Raw genomic sequence first — 18,933 nt, 5'->3', positions numbered from 1 at the left:
CACATCTCCTCACAAGGGTCATGGGCACGCTGGAGCCTATCCCAGCTATCGTCGGGCAGGAGGCGGGGTACACCCTGAACTGGTTGCCAGCCAATCGCAGGGCACATACAAACAAACAACCATTCGCACTCACATTCACACCTACGGGCAATTTAGAGTTGTCAATTAACCTACCATGTATGTTTTGGTTTTTTTGGGATGTGGGAGGAAACCGTAGTGCCTGGAGAAAAGCCACGCAGGCACGGGGAGAAGATGCAAACTCCACACAGGCGGGGCCGGGGATTGAACCCCGGTCCTCAGAACTGTGAGGCGGACGCTCTAACCAGTCAATGAAGATTTTCAGCCAGGCTGGCAACCTTTTGTGTTGAGAGAACAAAAATATTGTTTAAATATTTTGTGAGGGGAAAGGCCCACTTGGAATCTACCTCTAAAATTTGAACCATACATTAATGCCACATCTCTTGCATACTCTGTACAACGTTTTACTCACCAACTATTATTTTTTACATTTATTCCAGGTATGTATTTGTTTTGTATCCATCACATTAAATGAGCAAGGCATTCAATCTTAGAAGTGCACTGAAGTTAGTGCCAAGCCCGATGTGCTATTGTGATCCTCCACTATTTGAATAATAATAATAATAATCCGCTGCGTGACTGCCCTTGGGTTACACACAGCAGACAGTCCTCTTCTTTCCACGTTAATCAACTGGCTCCTTGTACTTTATGGCCTTGTGCCACATGTATTTTGTCAGCCTTTGAAGATTCAACGTTTTACAATTTTTTATTTTGTCGTTCCAAACTATTACACCAGCAGGTACGTAGCCGAACGGAAATGTCATCACATTTGATTAAAGAAGCTCCAGTCACCTCGTGACTTGCCAGTCGGTCCTCGTCTTTCAAGTCAACCACCTGGCTGCTTTGACGTTGTTCTATACACTTATATTTTGTTCCATTTCCATTCATTTAACAGCCAATCAGCTCCTTGACTGTGCGTGTGCGTTTTGTCCGACAGCGATCCTCTTTCTGTGTCAACCAACTGGCCCGTCACCTGACCTTTATTTATTATTATTTCTTTGCAATTTTGACGAAAACACGTCAAAGACATGTTATTAAGACATTGTTTTAAAATGTTCACTAAATCTCTCCTTAAATATACAACATATATTCAAAAACGATTAATTTATCATCCAAATGCGCTGAATAAAATGATGTGAGTGCCACAAACTTTAAAATATGACATTTTTTTCAAGGGATTAATTTCTAGTGGAGACAGTTTTTCCCCTCTGTGGATGTCAGGTGATCGACAGTCAGCACAGTAGAGGTGTGAAATGCTATGAATAAATTCAGCTGCCAATTACACAACAATGACACAGCAGCTCTATGAAATCTAATTAACTTCACTGTTTATTGAGATGGATTACCAAACGAATGCAATTTTCGAGTCTATGATAGTATGAATTTAATTACATTTGCTTTCTTTCAAAACAAAACAAGCCCAAATATCGTGACTGCACAGATCGTTTGTACGGGCCAGTAGAGGGGGAACTATTGAGCAGTCAAATTTGCTGCGTTTTACTAATATATCTGGAAAGGTTCCATCGCTGGATAGGAATCATAAGAATAAAAAAAATAAGAGAGCTAAAATCAATAAATCTGGCAAAAAACTTCTGGATGAGAGGAGGCTGGCCCTTAAAGGTAGCAGGTAGATGCATGGGTTAAATGTAATGAGGTAAGAACCATCTGGTTTCATCAGTCATAATGACTGTTTTAAACAATATGACAAAAGCAAAATAATAACCCTTTAAGATAATTGTAACGTTCCTGCGAAAAAGTACTTAAAAACTAGCGACAAATCAATTGATTGATTGTTAATTTCCCCCAAATTGAATCCCAGACATTCAGTCAAATGTCAAAATGTCAAATCTTCATGAAAATAGCAAAGAACCAAAATCTGGAAAGGATGTCTTCATTCTACTCCTCAAGAAAGACAGTCAACAAGCTAACCTTGTCTTCTTTATGCTTTTACTTGTTGACCTGATTGGCCCCTCATATTTTGTACTCTTTTTTTCTTTCTGTCAGCTATTTTCTACAAGTAGTTGTAATAGTGAAACCAACCATCCGTTGTGCAAATTAATAAACTCTGCTTTAACAGAAGTAAGTAAAGAAGAAAGTGGTTTTAGATATATATCTGCCAGTGTTTCTGGTTCCAATTATACTTGTTTTACATGCAACAACAGGGAATTGGTACACTTTTTAAATGGAAAAAAAGAGTAAAAACTTAATCCCAGGTTTTTATTTACAGTACATTGTAAATAAAAGAGGGTGGGCAACAGATCTAACACAAACATCTTCAATAGATTGAACAAAGCGATTGCCAAGATGAAGGCTCTGGTAGAACAAGATCAACTCATTCAATATCACAACAGGACAATCACTCATTTGGGCCGCAATTAATCAGTGTAGAACCTTTTTAATCCCTCTTTAGTGGCTCAGGAAATAATGATGCACAGGCAAAATCCAGCAGGGTCGGTATGTCTCAATTAAGCCAAACATTTTTGTGCTTTGCTGGTCTGATGAGAGAAATCATATTTCATGCTATCCTTTTGTGGCAAGGAATTTGACTTAAGGCATGTTGGCGGTTCCTCTTCTTTCCGCCCTTAGAACATCACACGCTTCGGTGACCTTGGTGTCTGCCACACACGGCTGCTTTAGTTTAGTTTTTAATCTTTCCCTAATCTGTTTAATGTACAATTTCTGGCAAGGAAAATGATGAAAATATTTGGGCGGCAAATAGATTGCACAGTGCCCTTGACGTTCTGAAACACGAACCCTACAATGGTCCACGTCAAAAACAAGTTTCAGGAAAACAGACAGGCAGAAATATGTTTGAATTTAAATGTATGTGTATCAAAATACGGTATCTGACCGGCCTTTCCTCCAAGGACAAATGCCCCAAAACTGGCACAATTTTGGGGAAAGACATAAGGTTTACCTGCACAAATTAATCAAATTAGATATCATCTGTATTTCCTATTCATAGTCCTTTTGTTTGCGCCGAAGCTCTACAACTTAAGTCGCGGTTCAAACAACTTTTTTTTTTTTTTTTGCCAGGCCCTTCTAAGTAGTTACCTTGAAGAACAAATTGAGGTAAAGGTACTGTCATAGCGCTTAAATATGTGAGCCCAGGTTGAGGCTGCACTTGTCAAACAATATGACTTGTGTGATATTTTACAGCTGATCAAGTTATTTTGTTGGCATTTTGGACACACTATTGTGGCCTCATAATGAAAACATTGAGCCCCACACATTTTGAATTTTAATAGGCACCACCTGAATTTAGTCAACGAGCCGTAGGCATCCTACGCACAAACACACACACACACACACACACACACACACGCGCGCAACACGCGCATGCACACAAAACAAAAGCATTGCTTTTTTGGGGGTTTTAAAAGCTTATTAAACACAAATGAGGCAACTTCATTAACCGATTTGGTTAGAACACGCTTCCAATTACTCTAAATTGCTCACAAAATTCATAAATAAATACAATATACTAAATGAAAGTTGTGATATAGATCATCATCTGAAGAGAAACGTTTCTAGTGGAACGCAATTTATTGAGCAAAGCGCCTTTAATTAATTACAGAGTATTTAATCCCAAATTATTAAGGTTGGTTATTAACCTTTTGCACCTCCGTCAGTTATTAAAGTTTTATTTTGCTCGTGCTAGGCAAGTATAATGAAGCAGCAAGATTGACTTTGCCCACGTAGAAATCTAAGCCTGCAAGTTAGCTTAATTAGATCACTTTCTAGGTGTTAGGGAAACAATTTCTTTGTCAACAAACACAGTGTACATACGTACTCTGGACATGACATTGAACTTTGACATTTAGTAAATTGAAGAGCCTTACGTTAAAATTTAAGAACCTACCTTATGTGAAATGTGTGTCGAACATCACTTATCTATATAGCGTCCATGGTGTTCTAATAATAATCATAATGACAATATAATCAGAAAATTGTGACTTCGAAATTCTGCAAGATTAAGAATGGCTTGCTCGCAGACAAATTTTCAGAAATAGGACGATCACAAAAGCCACTGCCCCCACAACCGACCCCCAGGAAAGCGCAAATGGATACATACAAATCATTACAAAGTCGATTTTCCATACTATATCCCCTTTAGAGTATACACTTGTTCTCAAGTATTTAATTTCTGAAGGTTAAAGTATTAACGGCACAAGAGGGTGTCAAACAAAAACGTTTTGTCACAAAAGCCGCCAACCCCCTTAGAAAATGTACAGGGTCGATCTGTTGCCTTCAAGACATCTTTACCTGGAAAGATGAGAATATAAACACTTGACACAATTTAAAATTCTCACAAAAGTGACTCGTGAACAGCAACATGTCCCTTTTTAACCTTGTTGTACCACAAGTGAAACCCTTGTTAATAGCAACAATTCAATTTGATGACAAGCGACGACTGGAGTCTTACTACTTTCCATGTGAGTCTGCTTAATTCACACAAATAGTCTCTTCTTTCCCCACATTGACTTTTTCTCTTAACACCCCCCGTTGAGGCTCCGACTTCTTCTGGAATTAGTGTCACACACAAAAAAAAAAACCTCTGCAGCTTGCTGAATTGACATCTTTATGAGGAATGCTGACACATGACCGTCGTTTTGAACGCAAAAAGGTCGTGCGACTTCAGAGCACGTTTTCTCAAAGTTTTGAACTTCGACCGCCTCAGGGGCTTTGAACGTTAAAAAGTTATGCTTTGCTTTGATATTCTTTGTTAGCGCTCCACCAGACACAATTTTCAAAGTGCACACTTTTTTTTTTTTTTTTTTGCAATGTTCCATCTTCTGAAACAGATTGTCCTTGCCCCTTATCAGTGTTCACGCCGCCAAGCAGTTGTTATTTCTCACTTGTAGTGCTTTCATGTTTGACACCTCGCTCATCTGTATCAAAATGTGGGGCCATTTAGTGTAACTGCCTCATAGTGTTCCTAAGTTCCACAACAGATTTTCACACTTTTTGGGCTATTTGCTTTTCTTCTTGGATATTTCTTCATCTCACTAATTGTCATCGGTCCCTTAACAACACACCTAATTAAACCTTTTTGCTTATCTTTCCCTCCCTTTTTTGTTCATGCCTCATCATTTAGTTTCACTTTTCTATGCACGCATCCTCCCTCCCTCCCTCTGTGGCTGCTTCAAAGTTTAACCAGAATCGCATCCTGGTTTGGGGAAGGTTATGTTTTTGTCGCTGTGGCGGTAATACCTGCTGCAGACTAATTATAAAGCGCTTGCTCGATGCCTTAGCACAGAGGGCGAGGTTTCTAGAATTCATGGGGTTATGAACAAATTGGTTCCGGAGGAACACGGAGGACAGGAAGCAGCCTTTGATAAATGAACCAATGAAAGACCAGAAATTGAGAATATGACGCAGGATGTGTGACTGACTGACATCCGTAACTCTTAATCAAGTTTTATTCAAAATGGTATGACATGTGGAAGAACTGTCATTAACAGAAGCACCTCAGACTGCTTCTCTCAGAAAAGCAATGTGTTTGCAAAGTCATCTGTCGATTTGATTCTAGATTTTTTTTTTTTGTCATGATCACGTGTTTTTGTGGTTTGATTAGATTTAGTTTTGTTTCATGTTATGTCTTGTTTTCTTGTGCCCCGCTTGTGCTATTAAGTGTTTGTTTTCCACCTGTTCTCGTGATCTTGTGTCAACCAATCAGCTCCCTCCAGTCACTCGTGTCTTGTCCAGATGTTCCTCGTTGTCTCATCAGTTGGCTTGTATTTAGTTTCCCTCATTTCTTTCAGGTTGATCGAAGACTCTAAATTGCCCGTAGTTGTGAATGTGACTGCGACAGCACATGGTTATTTGTTTCTAAATGTACCCTGCGATTGGCTGGTGACCGGTTCAGGGTGTACCCCGCCTCCCACCCGAAGATAGCTGGGATAGGCTCCAGCAGCCTGCGACCCTCGTGAGGAGAAGCGGCTCAGAAAATGGATGGATGGATTTGAAGTTCAATTCTTAAGTGAAATTTTCATACCATTTTCATGCTTTTACTTGAATCATTTAGTAAGGCTTTTTTTGTAATTTCTCACTTGTCTATGTTTGTTACCTCTTCTGTTTTGAAGTTTAAAAACAAAATGATGCTTGCAGGCAACATTTGCAATGACTGCTAGTGATTTCATGTGTGTAATTGGTAAAATTATGAGCTTGATGAGCTTTTTAAGCGCTGTTGCTCCAAACACCTCCCTCATAGATTGTCATCTGATCACGATATTTTGGAATGGAAGATTTTATGCTCAGTTTAATACTGCTCTGAAGTCAGAAATAACCCACTTCCCCACTATACTACATTGAACTCAAAATGCTTGCAGTAAAAAAAAAAAGGGCTGCCATAAAGAGAGTTTTAGCTTCAATCATGAAGAATGTCGCCAGTCCTTGCAACTGTCAATTTTTTTTCATTTTTTTCCCTCCAGTTTGAGAAATTATTTCATGCAAAAGGTCATAGCATCGTATCTTGTACATGAATTTCTGCAATATCCAGTGTAACAAATACATGCATACACATATACTGCAGTTGATATACTTACTAATTTTGTACTGTTATTTAGTGCAACTTTGTGGGCAGCACCATCATGAGACTAATGCATCTGGGTGAAGTTTACGTGCCTGTGAGTAAGAACTCTGACTCTTGTGTGGCATTCCATCGCACTTTTCCTTGTCAAAGGTCTGAAATTGCTACTTCCCCGTTATAGTATTTCCAGTGCGGCATTATTCTTTCATCTGACATCATTCGCAATAAAGCCCACTTCCTGCTCTGAGCAGCGACTTATTTGTGGCAACCCACTAGGGCTTATGGCTACGCAAATTCAGCAGCAATTTACGCTTTCTCCGCATTGCACCTGATCAAGGGAGAGGGGGGCAAAATCTCCACACATGCACGTTTCCAATCTCCTAATCCTCCCTCGGCTCCCTGCTTTCATCCGTGCCTTTCCCCTCGCTCTCCCTAGCAGGATGAGGTGTCATTCACAGCACAATCAGCAAAGGATGCCAATACAAAGCAGAGCTGAATCACATACAGTACACATGAAAATACACAAACAATCAAAAAAGCTGTTTCGCGTTGATGAGCCAGTCGGGAGCAGCACTTGGGACGCTCATGCAGACAAAGACGCGCATGCTGATTTTGACCTCTGGTAAGGATACTGAGGAATGCCAGTGAAGAGAGTTCTGAAATACTTTGTGCTGCCCCTGCAGACCTTTTTATTTTAATTTTTGAAGCCGCTACTTTAATTTGTGTGTAAATTAGTCCAACACTTGCATGAGTGCACAAATTCTCTTTATGAATGTTCATGTTACTGTTGTTGTCCACTGGGAAAATATTCTGTTGTATTTTGTCCAGATGAGATTCAAAGATGGCAAGCAAATCACAGCCTCGCCTGCAAATAAATACAGTAGACACTGAAGCAACCAATGTGATCTCCCAGTCTCTCTGATTTACATTGAAAAATCGGAATTTTTAACAAGAAAGGTTATTCTTTTTTGTCGTGTACGCAGTAAACCTGGCGACGTTGTCACCAGAACGCTATGAGACCGGTGCTGAGGCCACCTCATTGAGCGCTAATGATGATTTCATTTGGATTCAAGTATATTTTTGAAGAAATGGGGAAAAAGACAAAATCTATGACATCTACCTTCATATGAAACCACAGATGCAGGTAAGCTAACATGGTTAGCGTCACACTTTAGCTCACCGATAGCTGGTCAAAAAGCAACTAAACTTCAAGTCAGTTATGCATTTAATTCAGAAGACAAATTCATTGACAATATGGAAACTGGGTGCACAAAAGTCCATGCCTCTCATTCACCCATTCACACACATTAATATATTTGGGAAACAGACTGGCATCAAAAACAACATTTTAAAATCTGATGAATAAATATGTTTACTTTCATATACAGTTAGATACATTGGTAGCTTAGTTAGATACATTGGTAGCTGTAAACACATGCAACAATGAGAAAAAATGGCCAACTGGTTAGCGCGTCTGCCTCACAGTTTTGAGGACCGGGGTTCAATCCCCGGCCCCGCCTCTGTGGAGTTTGCATGTTCTCCCTGTGACTGCGTGGGTTTTCTCCGGGCACTCCGGTTTCCTCCCACATTCCCCCAAAACATGCATGGTAGGTTCATTGACATCTCTAAATTGCCCGTAGGTGTGAATGTGAATGTGAATGGTTGTTTGTTTGTATGTGCCCTGGGATTGGCTGGCAACCGGTTCAGGGTGTACCCCGCCTCCTGCCCGGTGATAGCTGGGATAGGCTCCAGCATGCCCGCGACCCTAGTGAGGAGAAGCGGCTCAGAAAATGGATGGATGGATTCTGTAAGTTCTTGTGTATAATACACTTTTTTTTTTTTGCAAAAGAAATTCATTAAAAATTGAGGGTGTCCATTATATATAGCTACAAGGAAAATGAAACCATTTTGTCACATTGTATAGATTTATGCCAAATATGATATGTTATTCGAAGTCTAGCATTAGAAATTCATATACAATAACAATTTTCGCTGCTCACCAAGAATCAGCGGTCTCGGGGTGATGCCATTTTGAGATCTGTTTTCACATATTTTCCTGGTCATCTGATATATTCTGCTACTTTTCATCGCAACGTAGTCTCCATTTGGCCACCTTTGAAGGTTTTGGTCAGGAAACCAGCTCCTGCCGCTAGCTCGTCCCACCAGCCTCTCGCAGCACAACAAAATAATGGCAAAAAAAAAACAACAACCCCCAATAGGGGACTTGACTCTCCAATGCTGTGGACTCCTAGGGGAGCCCTCGTGTGTAACTACCCTACCGGAGTTCTACCGCACGTTTCCTCAGCCACTGAACCCAGCTCTGTGGGCTCCTAAGGGCGAAAACAATGGCTGCACTCACTTCTTCGCCGGGTTGCAGCGGCTGTGCTTTTCTCACTACCAATTTCTTTGCAAAACCTAATAAAATACAAATTACGATGTAGATAATACTTCATTTTTTAGCATGGATACCAGCAACTTGGGGGGTGTGGGTGGGGTGGGGATGGGCGTATTATACATAGGTACAAAGAAAAATCACCTGCGAAAGGGCGATAGTGGAGGTGCGTATCATACTCGAGTGCATATTATACTCGTGACATTATGGTGGTAAGTATATATAAATATATTCCATACTGTTAAGTTGCTCATTAAATTATTAGAGGTGTAAGTGTACTTTTTTGTGTCATGATCAAAGAAAAAAAATTGTATTATCACTATCACATCTATGTTGTGACAGACTTACTTGACTTAGGACTTGTTTAAATCGAGTAATGGCTTGACTAGCTTGAAATTTGGGAGTGACTCAACTTGACTCGCTTGATGATTTTTTTTTTGTTCCCCAGTAACTTGGTACTTGCTTGAAACGTGAAGGTTACGACTTGAGACTTAGTGTCCTTGCGACTTCCACAGACTGTAAGAGACTTATTCTCCACCTCTTCATCTTGGATGTTAGAATAGCTTGCTTACATTTAAGCTGTAATTGCAGCTGGTTTCATAAAGTAGCCTGACAGCCACAATAAACTGACTTGAAATTTAGTGAACATTAAGTGGATTTTTTTTTCTACTCTGTTTTCATCACATTGGAATGGCCTCAAACATATCTGATGCTACAATAAATTCAGCAGTTATTGGTTAACAAGCCTGTCATGACCTCACAAATGTACCTTCAAGCTTTCAAGTATCTCGCACAAGTGTAGCAGTGACTAAGAGCATCTCCGCAACATCCGCTCATATTTGTTTATCCATGTGACTCATGAACATAATTAAGCTTAGCTGTGCATTGAAAAGTGCCATAAACTCACACAGATGTCGACACCATGTTTCATGGCTCATCAAAAATCAATATGTAAGTTGAGCAAATGCTCAGCTCTTGTTCCAAGTGAAAATAATCACAATGGCAACAACATAAGGCACACCTACAAAATCTAATGAGATCTTTGATTGCCATCGCATATAAGCCACTTTTGAATGTAACTTTTAAAGAAAATATCCCTATACTCTTATTTTAATAACAATTTGAAGAGTCAATGTACAAAGTTTGTGAAATGACCACATGATAGTGGGTCTGACAACAAAACTGCTCATCACTGCGCATGGTTGGTTTCTCTATTATCATCTCAACATTGTATGTAAATCCTTTCCAATCTCACTTTGGAGATAAATATCGATCCATTTTAATATAGCTGCAGATATCTTTGCAGGTTTCAAAATCCTTTTGTTTTATTTTTCCCGTGCAGCTACGCATTCAGTCGTCCGGTGCACCTGTTTTAACAAAACATGGCATTATGAGAGCAAAAGTAGGAAATCAGAGGTGAAGGAGGTTCAGATGATTACGACATAAGATTGTTGTCCAAATCCCCTAAGTCTAAACTGCAATTTATATATATTTTTTATAATACTGAAAATCCCTCGTTCTCATTTTTATTGTACTAAGTTACAAGAAAAGCTCAAGTGGCCTGGACTTTTATCTGACCTATATTGTGTTTTGTTGGAGGACTTGTTTAAAGTCTGACTGACGTCGCCTCCGAAGGGGACAGCTCATGTACATACACACTCTTATACACTCGCTCAGTCAAACTGCTCAGGGCCATCGTTGGCTTTGACTGATGCGTCGGCTGCGTTGCGCTGACACCTCTTCGACACGGTATCCTTTTCGGACGCGCTTCACTGTCTCTCAACCACTTTGAGCGTGAGGCCGTATTTCAACACATGTGCGTCCGCGGGCATATGCTTTCAGCACGTTTGGCCGGCATCATTACTACGCTCTCCTTGTTTCACTTTTGAATCGCTGTTTGCACATCTAATCTGAGCCAAGCTGTGGTTCTGGCCCTTTGTGTTTGTGAGCGGGCGCGAGAGCTCTGTGCACAGTGCGTCTCTGTTGTTGTTTGCTGTTGTTCTCAGACTAGATCAGGGGAAAGGCAATGTTAGTGTAGCCCAATGCATGGACGGTGTTTAAAAAATGCAGGTATACTGGCGACTGGGAATAGAGGGCTGGCGCGGCTCGGAAGAGCAGAGACAGGTCGAGGTGACAAAAAGGAGTTGCATTTGAGAATTCCCCCTTCTCAGTCTTGGGATTTTTTTCCCTTTCGATTAAGGTAACATTATTCGTGTGTGGAAAATATAATTTTGTATTTGGAAAGCATACACACACACTACCGGTCAAAAATTTAGAGCAACACAATTTTTTATAAATTGAAATTTATGCAGTTCAAATTCAAATTTTACTCTGAAATGTAAGAATAGAAAAAAAATAAACTATTAAAGTTGCAAAAGAAATCATGGGATCTATCTACAAACAAAAATGAAAGTAGCCACCGGGGGCAGATAGAATAGCTGAACACACTTGTGGCATTATCTCTCAAAAAAAAAAAATAATTGGCATGTTCTAAAACTTTTGACTAGCGGCATTACCAGTTTTTTTTTTTTTTAACTGAAATTCAAGTACATGATTAAAAAGTACATTTAAAATCATTTACAAAGAAGTAGCAAAAAAATAAAAGAAATAAAAGACCGCTTACTAAAAAAGAAATCATAGTGCTATTTAAAAGATTCCTGTATAAAAATGATTTTAAAGTACATTACAAAAGCTCAATTGTAAGCATTATAAAAAAACCTGTATTTTAAAACATTCCCACTTGGGGCTGACTGAGAAGTGTTTCTAATATTTTTTCTCATTCCAACATTAACCAAAATATGATTTCTTGTTTTTCAGTGCAAACTACACTACATTAAACAGAGCATTATTATCGTAAAGCCAACATTTTTAGATACAGCTCTATTGAGTGTTATGAGATTGTGCAAGTGTACCTAAAGTTGTGGCCAGCGTTGTTGTTTGCTGTTGTTCTCAGACGAGATCAAGAGGAAGGTAAATGTTACTGTGGCCCCATGTACATGTTTTAAATGCAAATGCGCTGCCGTGTGATGATGAGGACAGGGGATGGAGGACAGCCAGCGCAGAGAAGGGCATCGACAGGTCGAGGCAACAAAGAGGGAATACCAATTTGGGTGTGGAGGAGGTGAGTTGAACATACAGAATGGGAGATGACGCGCTGATGGGGGAGTTTGGTCACAGATGATGAGACAAGAGGTCATAAAAGAAGAGAAAAGTGGCTATTTTAGAGAGAAGGGACTGGTGGAAAATGGATGCTGAAAGAGAGTAATGGAAAGGCCCACTGTGTGGAACTAAAGTGGAGGACCGAGCTGTGACTGAAGCCTCATCGATTACTTTGCGGTGTCACCAGGTGTGAACATTAGCCAGTGCTTTTGAGTGTGTGATATTGCGCCTTGTCGTGTATTCAAGCTCCGATAACATATGGAACACAAGTCAATGAGGCCAGAGCCCACAATGTTTGTATGCACCCACAATACAGTAGCTGTACACTTTCTATATAACTAAGTGGTACATTATATGTAATAGTCGTCATTTTACCTTAAAATAATAGATGCAATGTTATATTGATAATGCACTTGCTTTTAATAAGGAAAATATCATGTATTGTTGCTATGGTGATTCTATATCACCTGCTTTAGTCCTACATCATTTTAGTGGATCAACCAGGCCACTTCTCATGTTGTCAAATAAAAGCAAGGGGGGGAGGAAACATTCATTGTAATTTTCCCCTCTCATCTTCCAAACAACTGGAGCTCCTTAATTCAAAAAATCTTCTGTGCTGCGTATGTTTCTACTTGACATTGAACATTCATCCAATTTTCACAAAAGCAAATATCTCTCAGCATTGGAAATCAGGGGAGCCACAGTTACAATTTTTTGGATGCCAAATGCAGAGAGACTTTTTGGAGCCGCTCCATAAACAGCAGATGGAAAGCTAACTTTTTCATCAAATGTGTTCTTTCTCTTTTTAGTTTTTTTTAACATAACCATGAAATAAGGGGAGGAATGTGGCGAACTTGAGCCCTAAAATCGGCGACTGATGACTCTATGGCTCTAAATACTAGATTATCTAATCAATGAAATATACATCTAAATGTATTTTATGTTGAGTGTCTTCCTCCATGATTCAATAAAGGCTTAAGGTGATGCGTGTGTATGATTGCGCCTCAGTGGCATTAGCACGCAGCTATAACAAATGGCACCATGTTACTCCTCCGACACACTCACATTGGCCACCCACACGTTCTGTGATGTTATTGTCGGCCATCCCCTGAGTGAAGCAATGACTCCTAACAGGCTTTCTGTTGTCAGCTTTTCCAAGGGAAGGAAAAAAAAAAAAAAAAGCTGTGTTTCTTCGCCGATGCACGACCCACGCATAGCTGACACTCTTCGCTGGGTGGCCACCCATTTTGACTGTAAAAGTATACACATTCCCTCAATCTTTTCTCCATTTGTGTACTGTATGCATGAGAAATGAAAGGGATATATTGTTCCTCGCAGTGAATGAGCTCATGTAAGGACCAATGACAGCTTGGAAATGAGGCACTTAATGCCAGCCTACACATAACGTTTGTCAATGCGGCCAATACATATGGCATATACATGTGTAGAAACAGTGGTGGGATTAGAGACACACACCAACACTGTGTAAACATTAGCGTATTTCTAGAAACACCTCTTATGTGACTAAAGTGAGAGCTCTTGTGTTATTGTGTGTCAGTGAGCACAACTCACTTCAAAACAAACAGCAGTTTGGAGAACAATTCTTTAAAAAAAAAAAAGGCTTCAAGCTGTTTGCTGCCACTCCCACTTAAAGGCTACTGTCAAAGTACACAAAAAACAGAGAATTCCAACCAAAATTTCCTTGAACCTTTTTTGCCCCTACAAATATGTTGCGTTTCAGGTAAAACTACAAATCAAATTGGAAGTTACTTATTTTCATTGGACAGCAATTTGAATTTCATCCGTGTGTTGTTCTGCCTTGTTACACAATGTCAACACAGCAATTTGTTAAATGCTGCCCATCACTTAAGATTAAACCATCAGTTTTAATCATTTTATCAATCTGCTGCGCAAGACATATTATATTACATCATTTGAGATGTGAAAATATGGTCAAATTGAAATTGCTAAAACCGTCCCTTAAGTAAACGCACCGAACCAACACGATGAAAACCCTAAGATTTATATTAAAATAAACATAATGAGTCAAGCATTGAAATTACTTTTCTTCCTGGCTCTCTGTGAATTTAAATGGTGCATAAGCATTATTAAGCAGCAATTAAAACAGATGTTTCTGAAAAGTACGCCCATCTGCTTTGTCTCATTTCAACACATACTCACATGTACACGATGGGACTCGCACAATGCCAGGCATCAGAAGATAATACCAATCAGGATATTGATCGGACTTTAAGAGAAATGTTCTAAATGAAGGCAAATGTGGCCCCGTCTGCAGGGATATTCAGTCTACATATTAAGTCTATATGCGTGGCTTTAAACGAGCAATTCGATTAATTGTACACCCTCTTGCACGCAATGCTTTGCCATATTGCCTTAATCTCTATTCTCACTATCCCAGAACCAAATTTCCCGGGTTGCTTCAAATTTCCTTCACGGAATCTATCTAAACTTTTGATAGAAGAGAAGTATTTAATTCTCTGTGATGGTTTACGGTCTGTGCTTTCATAACAGCCCATTTCCAGTGAGAGCACTGCAGTCGGGAGTGGAGGGTCTATTTTAAGTGAAGGCAGATAGCTATATGGCACTGTGGCTATATTTAATAAAGCCTCTCGAACACTGCACCAGTCTCCCTCCCCGGGGCTATTTTCTGCTTCGACCGGCTATGAATGCTTGTGTTTAATGCAAAATGGCGGACAGAAGATGTCATTCAATTGCTGTCCTGCTTTAAATTACTGTCAATAAATGCAGGAAACAATTAGAGGTGCAGGAAGTGATGGAAGGTCATATGTCCTACTGGGTTGGACTACACCCCTTTGTGAATCTTTGCCCGTCGTCTTTCCAAGTCATTTGGGAAAATTCATATTCACGTATAAAATACTTGTTTGGCTTTTTTACATTACAACATTTTATACGTGCAAAATTGCCTGTGATACTGTTTGGCTTGGATGGAAGTCTACGAATGTCATTCCCGTCTGTTTCTTGAGCGCATGACTTTGGCCAAAGATTTCTTTCACTTGATTATATGACTCCGTGGCGCTCCCCCACTATACATTCTGTCAGTAAACAGATCCAACGGCAGTGTTCCACCCCGAGGCTCCATATAGCCACTGCATCATCTTGAGTTCAATACTTCGGAGTCAGCCAGATGACTCAGTTTGACATGTTTCTGCGCAGCAAACATCTCTGTATATGGTTTGCCTGTGGACCTGAACAGGATGGGTGTGACTGCGACCGTGTGCTGCATCACTTCGCTTACCTACAGTACAAGTGTGCACCACTCCACAACAGGAAATATCCATATGTCAGGTTGGGCCGTGCAGATGCCACTGTACCCGCTGAGCCCCTTAAAAGAGGGGGTGGAGTGTGTTTGTGATTTGTAGACGGAGAAGAGAGCGAGTTCAGGGGAAGGTACATCTGTCATCTTGTACCCCTGCTGAGTGGAGTGAGGCACTGGCGTTTTTTGGGGGGATGTCAGAGCATGTGTGTTTGTGGCGCTAATCAGCTATCAGAGCGTCAGCACAGGAAACAGAGTGAGCCGGGCAAACTTGGACAGAAGGATAGGTGGCGAGTACAAGGGGTGCATCTGTCAACCCTGTCGCTTTATGTGTGGGTGTTTGTATGCAACGCCAGAGTCTGTGTCATATTCCAAATGGTGGGAAGAGCAATTGAGGATTACGAAGAGATGAAGAAGCAGTTGGAGAATTGATAGTTTCTTGGACCTGCAGGCGAGTGAGGGTGGCAGATATGGAGGTCAGAGGGGAGCACGGCAGGTAGCGTGTACATCTGTCACCTTCTGCTTCTCCAGGCTACCAATACTCCGGAGGAACAGAAGGAGAGATAGAGGAGCTGGAGGCTTAAAGAACAGGGAGGGTGGGGTTGTTTCACGGGAGGAACTTCACAGGCTCATTAGTACACCTTTTTCCAAGCTGCATCCATATTGTTTCTAATAGTGAAAGGGCCAAAATACTGACAAGCAAACCTATGACTTAAGTACTGACTATCCATTCATCCATCCATCCATCCATTTTCTGTACCGTTTTATCCTCACAAGGGTCGCGGACGTGCTCGAGCTTATCCCAGCTAATGTCGGGCGAGAGGCGGGGTCCACCCAGAACTGGTCGCCAGCCAATCGCTGACTACATTTTTAAAAATCCTCAACAAATAAGATGGCGGATGTTTGAGGTAGCGGCGGTCAAAAGGTTGTTTAGGGATCGTGTCTGGATCAGAGTTCTGTCAATTGGTCTCGGTTGTGATCAAGCTTCTTCCGATTCATGGAAAAATTTACTCCAAGGTTCCTATTAATTCTGGAGTATTTCTGAGGTTGCTGAGGTCGTTTAGAGACTAAATCTATTTCAAGGTATAATTTACTGTACCATGAGAATCCTTATCATTTTTAATGATCAACATCACAAGCTGTGTGAGGGTAGCCAGGATTAAAAACTACACCAAAAATCAACTGCTTAAAAACACTAAAACTATTGTACTAATTGGCTTTTGCATTTTGGACTGTGTTTTTTATTTTTATTTATGAGCCGAAATATAATTGTTTTGGATAATTTATAAAAAAATAAATTTGAGTTTTAACTGTTACAGGGCAGAACATTTGTTGTCTATAGGTCATAATTGTTGACCAATTGTACTCACACTTATTTTCTGTATATGTCGAATAATACAAGATTTGTCAGAAAGGTTCCAGCACTGATGTCACAAAAGATTGTGAATGCGAATGGTTGTTTGTTTATATGTGACCTGCGATTGGCTGGCGACCAGTTCAGGGTGTACCCCGCCTCTCCCCCAAAGTCAGCTGGGATAGGCTCTAGCACGCCCGCTACCCTTGTGAGGATACGCGGTACGGAAAATGAATGAATGAATCAGTAAAGTGGCATGACTGGTTCTCGTCTTCTGCACAGACTCATCTTTTTACATGCATCCATTTTTTATAGCGCTTGTCTCCATTAGTGAGTGAGCTGCGGGGTAGACTCCGGACTGCATGTTTGCAAATCAATTGCAGGGCACATACAGAAAAATTACATTCACACCAATGGGCAGTTTAGAGTCTTCAATGAATGTAGCTTTTTGGAATGTTGGAGGAACACCCTGAGTACGAGGTGAAAAGCCAGGCAAGCACAGGGAGAACACGCAAACTCCACACATGAGGGCCTGAGCCCAGATTCAAACCCAGAATCTCTTGACTTTGAAGCAGACAGGTAACCACTATGCCTCCATTCTTCTTCTGTTTTTGACATTTTAGGGATAATTAACAACTAAAGAGGAATGTTGATTCTTGATGTTTGTGGTAGATGGTGTCAAAAGTCATTCCGAACCTTTTTGTCAGCGCGCTACGGTTCACAATTCTCGACCTGTCTCCAAACGTTTAGGACTCATTTTTCTGTATTAAGGAATATTCCAATTTATTCTAGATGATATACAACACAAGGGGACTGAGATAAATAGATAATAAAGGTCATAATGGTCCATCTTTTTTTGTCAGGGTGCTACTTATTGATTTGATTTACTGATCTTGTTTAAACTTTCGGTGAGAACCCAACCGATTTTGTATACTATAGGGCCACATCATGTTTGGGAGATGATAGGAAGTGTAAAATTGGTGCAAGCTTTTTTCTCTCTCTGTCTTTATTTATTACTAATTAGTAATTGCTAAACCGTTTTACAGTTCATTTTTCACCATGTTTTGTTTTCTTGATTTTTGGTCGTGCCACTGTTTGCAAAATGTCAGGCAAATCCATTCACATAAAACAAGAGAGCAAATGGGACAAGACGACAGGTAGCAACAGTGAGAGAGAGCTAGAGAGCGAGAGAAGACGAGCTCAACTAAGGTTGACATTGTCCCAGAAACTTATGAATAACATCCCAGTGTGTCAACTCTCTCAGTGTGTGCGAGCGCGAGTGTGTGTGTGTGTCTGTGTGTGTGTGTGTGTGTGCGTGTGACGAAGCAGAAGAAGTCATGGGCTTAGCCGTTGTCTGTCGTGCAGGGTCCTCGTCTCGGTTTGGTCCACTGGGGCTGCGAGCCAAATAGAATGACCCAGAAAGGCAGGACAACACAGCTGTCCGGACGTCAGAATATCAAGGCAATGACTCGGCTCACATCAGTCTGTGCACAGCTTGACTCTGTCTGCCTGAGTCATTTACGCAGCCGCCACGCTAAAGAGGACAGACAGGCATTTGTTTAACGGATTTAATTAGATGCCTTCTTTCTGAATGTCTATGTATACGCGTTACATTCCAGCATGTTTTTTTTTTTTTAACCAAACCTACTATATCTGACTCATGACAAAGAGAACTAGCAATTCGCCCAGAAATTGTGATATGCTGAGAGATGTTACCTCCCTGATGTGTGTAAAAAAATAAATGAATATTTTTTAGTGCATGGTTAGAGAGATAGATAGAGCGCTAGATAGATAGATAGATAGCTAGATAGATAGATAGATAGATAGATAGATAGATAGATAGATAGATAGATAGATAGATAGATAGATAGATAAATAGAAAGATACAAGTAGATAGACACTTTATTTTTCAAGTGATAGGGAAATTAGATAATTCTATCATGCAAATGTGACCCTTAGTGGTAATATGGAGATAATATCTAACAATATGTGCTGGGTAAAGTAATTATATTCATTGTTTTAATTATAGAGGCCGTTCAGGACACTTTGAAAACAAAACAATAAAAACAGCAATAATTAGCAGAAATGTAATGCCCCTCTTGGAAGCCGTCACCTTATCGTTT

This window comes from Phyllopteryx taeniolatus, chromosome 4 (assembly GCF_024500385.1).
Source record: "Phyllopteryx taeniolatus isolate TA_2022b chromosome 4, UOR_Ptae_1.2, whole genome shotgun sequence".
Taxonomy (NCBI): domain Eukaryota; kingdom Metazoa; phylum Chordata; class Actinopteri; order Syngnathiformes; family Syngnathidae; genus Phyllopteryx; species Phyllopteryx taeniolatus.
Note: the sequence above shows the minus strand (reverse complement) of the source record.